The sequence below is a fragment of the Erithacus rubecula genome (genome assembly GCF_903797595.1).
Source record: "Erithacus rubecula genome assembly, chromosome: 3".
In the NCBI taxonomy this organism is placed as follows: Eukaryota; Metazoa; Chordata; class Aves; order Passeriformes; family Muscicapidae; genus Erithacus; species Erithacus rubecula.
The window spans coordinates 115,655,811-115,669,305 of NC_136689.1; the positions used below are offsets into that span (position 1 = coordinate 115,655,811).

The window sequence follows — 13,495 nt, forward strand, 5'->3', positions numbered from 1 at the left end:
GACTAGGTTTTGTTTTGTGGGTTTTAAATTACAGAGAATTAAATTCCATGGCAGCATACACCAGATAGTAAAACAGGCTGAAAAAAACAAAACCTGAATTTCCCTTTCTCTGTGAAGAAGAAAGTGAATTATTTGAAGAGGCCAATTATGGAAGAGATCAATATAGCATTAAAAATCAGTTAGGATGAAATGCCAGACGATTACAGATTATCATATGAATTAGATCTTTGCTTGCAGGAACAATTTTGACAGCACCTGTTAGAAGCTTACTACTGTAAGCTTCTGTAAGTACTGTAAGTACTTACTACTGTAAGTACTTACTTACTGCTGTAGTTTCACTACAGCAGATCTCTTATCAATGAACAAAAACCTCAATAATAATGATTTTTTTAAAAAAATCTGGCAGGTTCTCTACCTGGTAAAGACATCACAGAGCCATGTAACAGATAAAGTGTCCAGTAAAATCTAGGAGTTTGCAGGTGGGGAGCTGTAGAGGAAAGTGATCAAATTATTTTTAATAGAATTCTCTAGAATATGAGATTTCTGAGAATGATCCACAAAACTGGTGATATTAATGAGTCCAGAGCAGTTTTCTTGATAGCTGCCTGAAGGCTTTGAGTGGCAGCAGCTATGCATTGCCATGCAAAGTTTTGAGATAAGGATTAGATTAATCCAGTGAATTATGATCCTATACAAATCCCTGACAGTAGCTGAAATAAAAAATTATTTCCTCACAAACAGACTAAGAAGAAATAAAAGGCAGGGGTTCTGTGGTTATTGTTTGTGCTGCTGGAAATGGGAATGTAGAAACTTAGACATATACAGAACGTATGCTCTGTTCTCCATTGCTCCCAAAGTATGCTAATTATTTTATTTCTAATCTCAGAACATCAAGGCTAGCAAATCTGGGGATAACTAATAATCTAATCCTGTGTTTCAGTGTCATTTAGTCACAAACAAAGTTTGCTGCATGAAATCACTTGTTATTTTTGATGAGTGCTATTTAATCTGCTCTGGCTATATCAGAATAAAGGATGAGACCATCACAAGCAAAGTAAAAGCAGATCCCTTTTCCACTGCAAAGGCCTCTCCCTGCCTTGCTGGGACACTGCTTGCTGTGGCTGGGACACTGTCACTCACTCCTTCCATTTTGGAATGTTGCTTTCTGATGGCAGCTCCTCACCAGCCTGGGAGAAACCAGCCACTGTTCCACATTCTTCCCATATGGTGCTGTACAGAAACCCATGTGCACTTCCCTGTGAGCAGAAGAGTGTGTACGGAAATCAAGTGTGCATCCCCTGGTGTTTTTCCCCTGAATTGAGAGCAGGGTGCAGTCCTTACCTTGGAGCTGGCAGCAGAGCTGGGCTGCTGGCAATGCCAGGCCTGGCTGCTTTGTGCAAGTGCCCTAATTGGGAATGCCAGGTCTCATCCATCCAGCAAATCTGCTGCAAGCACAGTAGCCTGCCTGGGCTCAGCACTGTCCTACCCCATTCCTGTCTCAGAACTGAGCTGTAGCCACAGCCAGACAGTTCAGGGGACTGCTTGTGGTGAGTACTGTATGTGGCAAGACGTGGGAAGAGTTTTAAGCCCCTTGTCATCATTCCAGTGAATGCATAGGATGTTGTTCTGTGTTCTCTCTTTTTCCTGAACTTTTAACCTCATCCTACCTCTACCCATGCTCAAAATGACAGCCACTGAAAAGGTGGGGGTGGGGGAATGCTTTCCATTCCTTTCTCTGTTTAAATATGCAAATATACAAATATGCTTAAGCTGGCCTTAGGCTTTGGTACTGCTTTCACTCCCCCTGAGTGACTCCATCCTCCCAGTCAAAGTGGTGGTCCCCATGAGTAAAAGGGAGATTACTTCAAGGTAAGGGACTTTATAGCAGGACAGATACCAAAAGAATGCAAGAAAGCAATTAGACACTTTTAATGGATGGTCCTTTTACTGCTGCCCTCAACTTTGAGCTCACATATGGGGTATTATGAGCTAAGTCATCAAAATGTATGTATTCACATTTCAGAAAAAGAAAACATCTTAGGAAGCATAACCCCTTAATGTTACTGGAGAAGGTTATTCACTTTCCAGTTCACTTCTTGCTGGTTTGTGGATATTAAAAATGAAAAGTTAAAAATAGTCCTTAACTTTGCCAGCGAGATCAACACCAATGCATATCTGTCAGTGCTACCCACTTAGCCTGGGGTCCCTCTGCGTAATTTGACAGAGGGTCAGAGCCATTCTGACAGCTCCACAATGGGAGAAAGATGTGGTGACAGGCAGTGCTGAAGAGCCAAAAATGTCAACAGGATCTCCAAATATCCAAAGGCCTTGGAAAACAGAACTCTGAGCTGCAGAAAGGCACTAGGTTTGTCTAATGTAAGAAGGGCAATCTTGCATGAAATGGGTCCTTTAGACAGAATCAGAGGATACCTGTAGATACTGGGGTGCCTAAACATTTATGAATCCTGTTTATGGACTGCTAGGCTACCTGAAAAGCACTGAAGTCACTTTGCAGCCAACTCTCAAACTTCAACCCATCATATTTCATAGGGAGTTGTTAAGTGGAAGTAATTTTATACTTCTCCAACAAATGCCATTACAAAATGTTTCTAAATTAATCTTTCTCACTTTGGGGCTTTCTCCCAAATATCTGTAAGTATCTATGGCCATATGTGGGGCATTTTAGCTGGAATAAAATTAGTTCATTTAGCTCCCTACCTTTTTTTTTCTTTCTTTTCTTTTTTTTTTTTTTTTCCCAAAGTACCTTGTATTTCTGAAAGAAAATAACAAAAAAGGACAATCATTCTTATTTTATAATTTGCAAGAACATGGGCAACTCTGGTTTAGGCTTGAAATGTATTAATAGATGCTGTGTAACATGGTATCTACATTTTTGGTCTCTGTATTTGTGCAGCTAAATATATAATTAGGATTTTAGGCGACACAGACTTAGATTTTCTGCCTTCACATAGATGTGATTAATCACTTAAGTTAACTGGGCACTGACTTTCCAAATTATATTCAGTAATGATTAGGGTCATTCTGAATTTGCAGAGTTAGAAATGGGAGGTGATGGTAAGTTCATCACATGCCTTGTCATGCCTATGGCTCTCTTAGCTGCCTGTGCTGGCTGCTGAAAGAAAAGCAGCTAGAAAGGTTTGGCATCTTGAGGAAACTTAGGAGCAAAAGGTAACATAATTGCTCTCAGGTGTGCACTTAAAAATCTATGGTGTTTTATCTAGATACTATTATTACTCCGTGGAGCCACTGTGAAATATGAATAACTCCAGAAGGAGCCCTGAAAAGAGATGTAGACAGTATCTTCAGTTAGCAGCTCCTTGTTGAAACTGCTTAAAGAATTGCTTAAAAGAATTGGAGCAGAAGGTGTGTAAATCCCAGTGGGGACATGATTCCATCCTCACTGATGATTCTGATGGTGACAGACCTGAAGGAAGTGGAGTTTCTTAACTCCACCTAACATTTCACATTACCAAGGGGGAAGGCCCTGCTTCCCTTTCACAAATCTCCTTCCTTGCCTCCTCTCTGCTCATTTGCTTCAATTTGGCAGCGTTTTGGCTGAGACAGCTCAGTTTCCCAGGCTGACAAGAAAGACAGCAAAAACATGGGCATTTCTCTCCTGGCTTTAGTGGGTTAAATCTCTCAGATAACAGACTCTGACACAGGGCAAGTGTGGGAGGAAGGTGAGAGAGGAAGATGGAAAGAGGCAGAGGGCCAGGCAGCAAAAGCAGCAGAGCAGGAGAGAACATTCAGGAAGTGATGCCAGCTTAGCACTTGAAACTACAGCAGGAATGTGTGCTGGAGCAGGGCAGGTCCACCACATGATGCTCTGCCCAGCTTCAGTGGCCTGAAAAAAGTGCCTCTTAGGAAATCTGCCACTGTGTTGGGAACATATACTTTAATTATAATTTTTTTTTCCCCAGAAAAAGATGAGTAATTTGGATCTTGGACAAAGAAAAAGGAAATTTTGGCTTATCCTCCAAACAGGATATGGGTGTTTATTTGAGTGCGGGATATTTCTGTTTTAAAGAACTGTATGATGTGCTTCTTCTTGCTATGCTATGGACTAAGGCAGCCATTCCTACACTCTTTTTGAAGAGACCATATTCTCCTTTTCACCTCTGACTTAAAGATGGTCTCTGAAAAAGGCTTCAAGGGAAAACTTATGAACTGCACATAGAAATATGTCAGTGTCCAGCTAACCCTCCACAAGTGTGATGCAGATGTTTCAAATCACATGAATGTTCCACTAATGCATATTGGATAAGTGCAAAGTCACGGATTGAGGGATTGACATCCTTATTGCCTAGTCAACAAATCTTAAAAATACACCTTGGTATTTTTAGTTGCTAGTAAAAATGCTTTACTTCTGTTCTTATCCCATCAGTATAATCTCCACAGAAAACTTGCTGGGTTTGCTTTTCCTACAGAAATATTCAAAGATATTCAGAGAGCAATAGATTTGTGCTAAACAATTCTCAGGTTCTGACATTCATTTACTGACCATGTTGCAGCCAGAGAATTGTACATATATTAGAGCTGGAGCTGGTCTTCTGCACTGATAATAGTGAAGTACTTGCAGCAGTCAAATAGAGCAGATTCTGGTGTCTCACTGCTGCAGTAAGCACCATCCCCCCTCTTAGCAGCAATATTAAACTTACTTGGTATTCTGCAGCAGCCACCAGCTGTAGTGCAGGTGTAGCCTCTGACAGGCCTGTTTAGAGTCCTGCTCCTGCTGTCCTAGTAGCTTTTTCTGGGAGTAGTTTGCTCTGCAGTAGTATCCAAAGCAAGAGAATATCCTCAACATTTCTCTGGATGCCTTTCAGATGGCATAGTGTTGGGAAACCTGAGTGACACTTCAGTGTTTCTGGAACATCTCAGCCCTAAAAGTGGGTGAGGGGCTGGTGCAGACGCAGCAGTCAGAAGTCATCTCTTGCTCTCTACAGCAGACATTAAACACAATTTAAAGCTTTAGGAAAGCATTAGGAGTGCCCTGTACCTTTTCCCATTCCCCTGACTTTGCCTTTCTGGTTTAGCCAAAGAAAACAACTTGGAGGCAGAAGGAAAGAGGTGTCTGAGCAGCTGTTACTGAGACCATGGTAGCTTGCTGATTCAGCAAAGAAAAGAAATAGATACATTTATTTAAATGCATTGTGGTTGAACACCATTTATAGGATTGCAACATTAATTTGAGATGGAGCTTTGAGGTCAGAGGCAAGAGAAGCTTGTACAACAGTGCTCTTGTGGGGTGAGGGTATTGCCATGGGAGGTGCTCCTAGCTAAAACTTCCCAGTTGTTCAAGAGCCTCACCCCAGTCAGCTGCACCCTGGCACTGCTGTTTGCCCACTTCTCACTCCAGTCATAGACCTGTAAAGCAGAAACTGCCTTATGGCTTTCAGGGTCATAAATTTTGTGCATTTAGGTAAGCATAATTGCATAATTATGTATTGGCATACTTTAAGAAATCTATGCATTCTAGTGGGTACTTGCCAAGGTAGAAAAATTCAACTGCAAGAAAGGGTTAAATTTCAGATCCTCACAGACATCTATGGCTCCAGGCCTCATTCAGGAGTGAGTAGGGCTCCAGGGCTCTGTTCAACCACATATCCAGCAGCCAAACTGCCAGAATCAGGGAAGCAGCATTTGCAAAAATATGCCTGATTTTTCTGGGACGTGCTCCTCTGTAAGTTTTAAATTATTTGGAATTTCCAGCTGCTTTTTTCTTTGAGAAATGTATTCTGACAAGAACATTGCTGACCCATCCATTGGCAACTAGCATAACTTTGAGTGGCTCCTGTTATACCCAGAATAGCTAATGACACTACTGCATGCAGTGATCTTTTATTGAACAGCAAGGTCCTGGGAAGAGTCAAATAATTCCTCTAAGCTAAGAACCTAGTTCACTTTGAAATTAAATCAGAAACCCCTAATGAATGTACTGACTAACCTGTATGAATGCTCTGCCTAGGATGGATGGCCACTTGGTCTAATAATAGTTCATTAACTGTAAGGTAGCAAAACTAACTATGGCTGGATTACTTAAAATTTAAAGGGTCCAGTATTTCCCAGACACTTTTTCCCCCTGAGCATAGGTCCTCACTAATTAAGGAAGTCCAGCTTTATAGGTGGAGCAATACCAAAAAAGCACCAATAAAATTTTTAAAGCTCTCTAAAACATTTTAATACCTTATTTCATGTGGCATATACAGAGTTATGATGGTTCATAAGGTATAAAGTTTTTATTAGCAGTCCATTGGGGAGACTGCATAACTCAATCACTCCTTTGCAACTCATTTAATGCACATCACCACAGCATTTGACTAGCATACTTAGCACAAATTGAAGTCAGTAAAATATTTGACTCAGCAGCCCATTACATGCTTACACAAAGAGAGAGTTAACTGGAAACTAATTTAGGGAATTAGTGGTTGGTTAAAATCACAGCATAAACAGACCAACTTTTCTCCAGATAAAGCTACATTATTCCTAAAAACTTGTAGGTCTTGCAGTGTTTTTCCCAAAGAATGTGTGGTATAAAAATTGTAAAATCAGGTGCCTTGTGCTTTAACATCTTTTTATTAAACAAATGATAAAACTGATATGGGAAGTATAGGATTCATTTTCTCCTTCTCCCTTCATCTCCTTCTCCCTTTCCCAATGTTTAGAGAGACTCAGTTCAAACAAAATAAGCAGGACTGTAAGGTTTTCCTTGTAACAGCCTACTTCTTTCCATGCTTGACAACATCTGACACACCCAGGCTGTAAGAGCTCAGTCAGCCTGTCCCCAAAGTGCACAGGGATGGTGACACCACACATAGTGCAGTCACTTTTTAGGTGACCATTATTCTTGATTTCCCTACAGCAGTAGCTAGCAGAGATGGCACATATATGTGTCCAAAAGAGAATAGAGACTGGTCATCCCATGTTATTTTATATGTCACCAGCATCAGGAGATTAATTGTGTTTTCAGCTGAGAATTTCCTTTGAATTACAAAAATCTTAGTTAAAACCCTCCTGTTTATCATGGAACAAACACAGATGGCCATAGTATACCATTTTCTTGTCTTATGAAATGGCATACTGACCCTCTATAAAGAACTTGAAGCTTATTATGTGCAGCAGTAGAAAAGAGGAGGGGGAAAAGTGCTGAATGGGAGTAGATTAAAGACTCACATACAGGAGTGTTTGAGAGGCAAGAATTTTAATTTAGATCTTCATACATTTAAGAGTAAAGACTGTTTGATTCTTCTGTTAAGATGACAAGAATTATTTCAATCTGTTCCTGCTAATATTAGCCTGTACTGGTTGTATTTATAGAAGGTACACTTTTCAAGGCTACATGTGGCCAAGAAATGAAAATTTCCTTGGTTGACATTAGAACAAACAAATGATCTCCTGGAATTGTTTTCATGGAAATGTGAGAAAAGCCTGCTGGTTACATCATTTACCTGAAATCTACTGTACCAGCTTAAAAATTGCCATGCTATGCAACTTGAAACAGGGCTATGAGCAATAGACCAGAGAAATGTAAGTGACCATTTAGACCCATTTTAGACCAACTGGGTCTAAAAAACTAGTTTTGATTTGGCTTCAATGTTTTATTATTTATACAAAACAATATTCCCAATAAGAGACTACACTTGGCAACAAGGAATAAAAATGTTTCATTCTTCTACATCCTCTTGAAAATCTATCTGCAACTGGCTGAGTTTTATTTGAAAATTGCAGAACTGCAAAAAATTCCAGTGCACTGAGTATGTTCCATCCACATACAGCTCTGACATGTCAGCTGGGTCGATTGTGTACCTTCCCAGAGCTGCAAGGGAGGTGCAACTCTCCCCTGACATTACTTGATATTTACTAGACTTGAAAAGAGATTGTGCATTAATTTAACATGTTGTCTGCCACAATCCAGACTAAGGAGGAAGAAACAACCTAACTAATAGAGAAAGCTGCATAACTAATACACAAAGGTATTGAATGAGGCAGGAATCAACATGCAAAACAGACAAGGTCAATGAATGAGATTGATGAGAGTCAAAGGATGCTGGTTTAGCTTAGAAATGGAAAAGTGATTTTTAAAGTGCAATAGCTGTGAACGTCCCAGTGCTGACTAAGAAATAAATAGCTATTGTAGATTTCTCTTCTCCATCCCTTAGTAGCTGTTTTACAAACAGCATGATATCCTGTTGTATTTTATTTAAGAGGCAAGGACTCCAGGTCTCCCAAAGACTTTTTCTGGGGAACAGCAAGGTTTTGTCAGTTTTTCAATATTCCTTTTGTTTGTTTGTTTGTTTGTTTAAATATGTCTATAAAACCGGATAGCTGCTGTGAAAACTGTTGAAACCACACAAAATCTCAGACAAATGACTTAAATCAGAATTATGATAATCTGGGAAACTTCAAAATTCTCTTCAGAATTCTCCCGAACTACATCCTTAAACTTGTATGTGACCCATGTCTTATTCAATGACACCTTAATTTGAGAACTTCTAAGTGCCTTGAATACTTGATCATTGATTCTAAATGTTCTTTTCAATTCTTTTAACTTCCTCCTTAAAAAACCATCAAAGTAAAAACTATATTTCAAAGAGCTAGTCCTTTATCAGCAATTAATAGCTCAGTTCTACTGTGGGTACCCAGGCAAAATCCTCATTGAATGCAATGTCTAAGTTCCAAGACTTCATTTACACTGGATGCCTTTAAAGAAGTATGGAATTTCTCTCCCAGAAAATAGATGGCTCAAATTAAATTTCTAGAGCAGTTGGAATTGTTTCAAGGCTACAGCCCAGGGATGGATGGGATATATAATGGGATGGGTCCATCAGAGACACGTGATCTGGTAAGCTTAAGGAAACCAGGGTAAGTATGGAAGAAAACTGGTGTCAAAGAAGGAAGTCTGGGTGCCATAAGCTTAAGGAAACCAGGGTAAGTATGGAAGAAAACTGGTGTCAAAGAAGGAAGTCTGGGTGCCATCATGGTGATTTAAAAGCAGAGCAGAGATGGCTCTGGACCTGAGCTCCAGAAAACTTCTCATTCTGCAGAAGCAGCTGCACATAGTACATGCTCTGCTTTGGGCTGACACCATATGGAAATTCCCACTGAAAGGAGACTGCAATTCCAGCAAGGAAAGTGTTTCCATTTGCTTAGCACAGATTGAGAAGGGACCTCATCCTATGGCCCTTCAGCTTTTGGACCTGAAGACTGACAGGTTCTCATCTCTCTTACTAAAGGTACCAAGAGGTGCCTGGAAAGGGGCAAAAACCATTTACATGCCATCTTTTATATTGACTAGGTGGTGACACTAACACAAATAGCCATGCTACTGTTCATATACAATATATAATAATATATAATAATATATTATTATATATAATATATAATATATAATATATAATATACTATTGATTTTTTGAAACTTGTGCTTATTATATAACTTTTCTCAAATTATTACATTTGAAAACATGGTTTTCATAAAGACCACATCTTACTTTAAGTTCTTTAATGATCAAGTTAAAGGACTGCTTGGGAAGGCAGTTAACACTTTTAGCAAGATGGATTAATCAGTATCCTAATGTAAATCACCCTGTCCTCTACAGTAGTGAACTCTGAGGAAACTTCTGCATGTTAGCAATAATATCAGCTATGAATTGTTACAACAGGTACTTCCAAGGCCACTTAATTAGTTTGTTATTTGTTTGGGTTTTTTGGCTAGTGTCTGTATGATTGCTTGCCAAAGTTAACTGTGGACTGAAGTTGCACAATAAGGAACTACTACACTTCTTTCCTGAGAAAACACACAAGTCCTACCCTCCATTTGCACTGTTTCCAGAGTCTGAGCACGTGTTTTCAGGCATGGAAATGGCTGTCCTTGCCTTATTAAGACATTGACACAAATATCCCTGGAGGAGCAAGGAAAAGCTAAAACAATGAAATGAGGCTTGAGGCTGAACATTTTTCTCTCATTCATTTATCTGCTGATGGGGTGTGTGTGGTAGAAAGGAGATTTAATGAATACTGCAAGTCAGAGACTGTATCTAAATCTAGGTATTCACATACAGAGAAATATTTGTATCCTTTTAGTATGAGTTTACTTAAAACAGAGATTAGAAATTAACATTATTCATTGGTGGCAAAAGATATTGACCTCTGTTTAAGAAAACATATTTATCTTGCTTGAAAGTTCAAAGACCTTTCAACTTTCTCTGTGTAGTTCTGATGTTACTTTTGTGCCTGCTATGATGCTTCTGGATGCTCTGTTGTGTCCTTAACCCTCCCTGCTCATATTGACAAAACCTCTTCTAGGAAAACTCTTCTTAAGATGCCAGTGACCTCTGGCTTAAAAATAACATAACATATAACATATCACATATCACATATCACATATAACATAAAACATAAAAAATAAAAAATAAAGCATAAAACATATAAACATATAAACATATTACATATAACATAACATATAACATAACATAATAATAGAATAGAATAGAATAGAATAGAATAGAATAGAATAGAATAGAATAGAATAGAATAGAATAGGATAGAATTACTATATTCCCACAACTTCTCCAAGTTAATACAATTTAAAGTGTACAAACAATCCCATGTATCATGTTTTTCCCAGCTTCCTCTGATCTATGGTCTTCGATGTCTTTTCCAGCCTTAATAATTCTGTGAATGCAATAAAAATCAGAGAATAAAGCAAAATCAACTGACTAATACAAGTCTCCTAAAAGAGACCACTTGTATTCTTCATGACACGTGGAGATGGTATTTTTTGTGGTAGTGAGTTTTAGTGGAGAACTACTTTAGCTCAAAATACATGAATTTACCACCTTACCATTCCACCCCCAGCACCAGCCTCTAGCACTGCTCCCAGTTCTGCTGGGGAGCTGAGGATCTTTCTTCCTGATGGCTTCCTGCTTCAAAGTTGGCCAGTTCCCTCTTAGATGTAATGAGCTAAGCATACAGACTTGTTTAAATTTGTCCCTTCAAGCTGTTTTCTCTGACCCTTGATTTACTTATCAACTTTTTCTGTGTATAAATGCTTGTTCTAAAAAGATCACCTTCCACTTACCTGATTTTTACATTAATTAGTAATAATTGTGAGTGAGTATTTTAAACTCAGTGGTTTTGAGTTTTTCCATCTCTGGGTACTCAATTTGTGAGGATAAAAGGGGCCTGGAACTTATGGGAACATATGCTTCTTCTTTTGAAAGGTCCAGAACTTATTTATTTACGGCATCACCAAATACTATTATCTCTAGTACTGACAACAGCAATCAAAAAGTCACATAAACAATGAAAGACTGTGAAAGAAGCCAAAGTTTTAGAGATATATGCATATATATATATAGATATATCTAGATATAGGCAAAGAATAGTTCCTATTAAAAGATTCCATGGTACATTCCATATTCACTGAGACAAGACCTTATTTTTTTAAGCCTGTGTCTGAATGACCCAAACATAGTAATCATGGATGCGTGTAATTTTTTTCCCCTCCTTCTGCTCGATCCTAAATTTAAATCATAATGCTGAACGTGTGACGTCACTCTCAATCATTTCCACATGGCTTCACTTGTAGGATCAAAAAGAAGGTGAAGCTCTCTTGTGTCAGCAGAAAGCTGATTTGGGGGATGGAAGATAATTCAGTGAAATTTCTAGTAATGACAAGAAGACTTCAAAGAGGCCTGAAGGTACAGTACTATTCTTTTTCAGTACATAGTTGCTCTGCCTCAAATTTAGCACATTGATAGAGGTTCAGTTTTAAAAGGGGCTCTGCTCCTAAGGAGATCCTGTGTCTTCAGATGCTCCAGTTTATTTAGAAAATCTTTCATGAATTTAAAATCAACAGGTGTATTCCAGAAAATAAACCTCAGTGGAAACAGGGTAAGATAACAGCATGGTGGATTGCCCAGCTTCATATTTCCATTTTCTCTGGTACGTTAGTTTTCTAAAGGTGGCATTTTGGCTCTGATCAAATGGAAGGGCAAAGGTTACCGAATGTGAGGCTGTGGCTGCTGGAAAAGAGAACCAGTACAATGGTGGGGAAAGGCAGGCCACCAGCATTAAGCACAGAGAGATGTGGGAAACTGGCAAGAAGGAAGAGGATGTCATTTTCTGAGAAACCAGGAAATGAGCTCTGTGTTCAAGCATTTCTATTTATGGTATAAGAATTGTAAATATTGCAGGAGATATTTGATACTGAGACGAGGAAATATGTGTCAGGCCTTTTAGTTTTAAGCCCTTGTCTTTGCATGGGCTGCTTTTGTTCAAGGAAACAACAATGGAAAAGGAGGGATTTGGGAAAAGAAAGGCTTCTGCTGCAGCATTTCCCAAACTGTTTTTCCTGTGCCCCTCTCCCAAGTGAGTTCTACCATTCATGACCCTTCTCTCCCCTTTCCTCCCCAGCTCATTCAGCATCCAGCATTCAGGATTACAGCCACTCATCTCAGTTTGCAGCCCTGCCAGTATCTCTCATAACCCCCCTTCTTTCCCAGAGAGAGGGTGAGTCCTAGTTTGGGAACTGCTGTTTCCACTGGATTTCAGTTCCTGGCAACCTATCTGTAAAATACTTTGACCAAAAGGGAGCTGTTCCCCAGATACTGTGATGCTAATTCTGCTGTGTAGTTCTGGTGTGATTTCAGAGTGATCTCCTGGCTGTACACCAGTGTTGTCCTGCTGAGCTTGTCCCTAACTGTGTAAAATGAGAAAACCTCTACCACGCATTTTTGAAGTGTAGTACCTCACAGTCTTTGAGGTTAGCTGCACAGTTTGGTTAGCAAAGTCTCTGCTCATTTTTATTCAATTTGGAGCCCAAAAGTGTTCTCCCTTTTCTGCCAATAGTCTCTGTTAATTTAGATAATTTTCCTTTAAGCTTCATTATCTCTATTTTTTAAAGGCAAAATCAAACATTACAGGGCAGGAAGATGGGACACACCATTGTTTCCACTGCTTATTTTGAAGATGTAAAGGCAGAAAGTGTGTGACTGTTCTATGCCAGGGTCTTTCCCAGAGCTAACTTTCATTACAACTTTTTATTTATATTCACCAGAGCCACTGACTTGCTTACCTGAGTGAGTGGCTGTTCAACTCCTGGAAGCCATTTACTTGTCACTTACAAGATGGAGACAGCAGTGCTCAGCACTATCTGTTTATCTACCCAAATATGGATTTTAAAAGCTCATTACAGTCATTTGACTTTGAAACCTCTCAGCCCCAGAATACCAAGTAAATAAAACAATTAGGCAATTTGGTAGAATTTCTGCTATTTTGTTTAAAGGTTTCCAAGACACTCAATCACCTTATCTCTAAAACAGTATATCCTTCTCCCACTGTTTGTTTATTTTTTTAAAGATAAAACATTTTATCTGAAATCCAGGAAGCAATATGAGATGCTTTGGGGAGAGTATGGAAGTGAAGGGAAATTATTAGAAGTCATGACCTCAGTGGCAGCCTTAGACATGAGGTA

The 13,495-nt window shown here is 39.1% G+C and overlaps 1 protein-coding gene and 1 long non-coding RNA gene across 3 annotated transcripts in view; both read left to right on the forward strand.

Moving 5' to 3' along the window:
* The window catches only part of LOC306799014, a 604,175-nt gene that overhangs the window by 46,365 nt on the left and 544,315 nt on the right, over positions 1–13,495 (forward strand). The gene's annotated exons all lie outside the window — the stretch shown is intronic.
* SULF1 (sulfatase 1) overlaps positions 11,609–13,495 on the forward strand; it is a 135,854-nt gene continuing 133,967 nt past the window's right edge. For both annotated transcript variants that reach the window (XM_079299502.1, XM_079299505.1), the window contains exon 1: positions 11,609–11,720. The gene's annotated coding sequence lies outside the window, so the exon portion shown is untranslated. The remainder of the gene's footprint in view (positions 11,721–13,495) is intronic.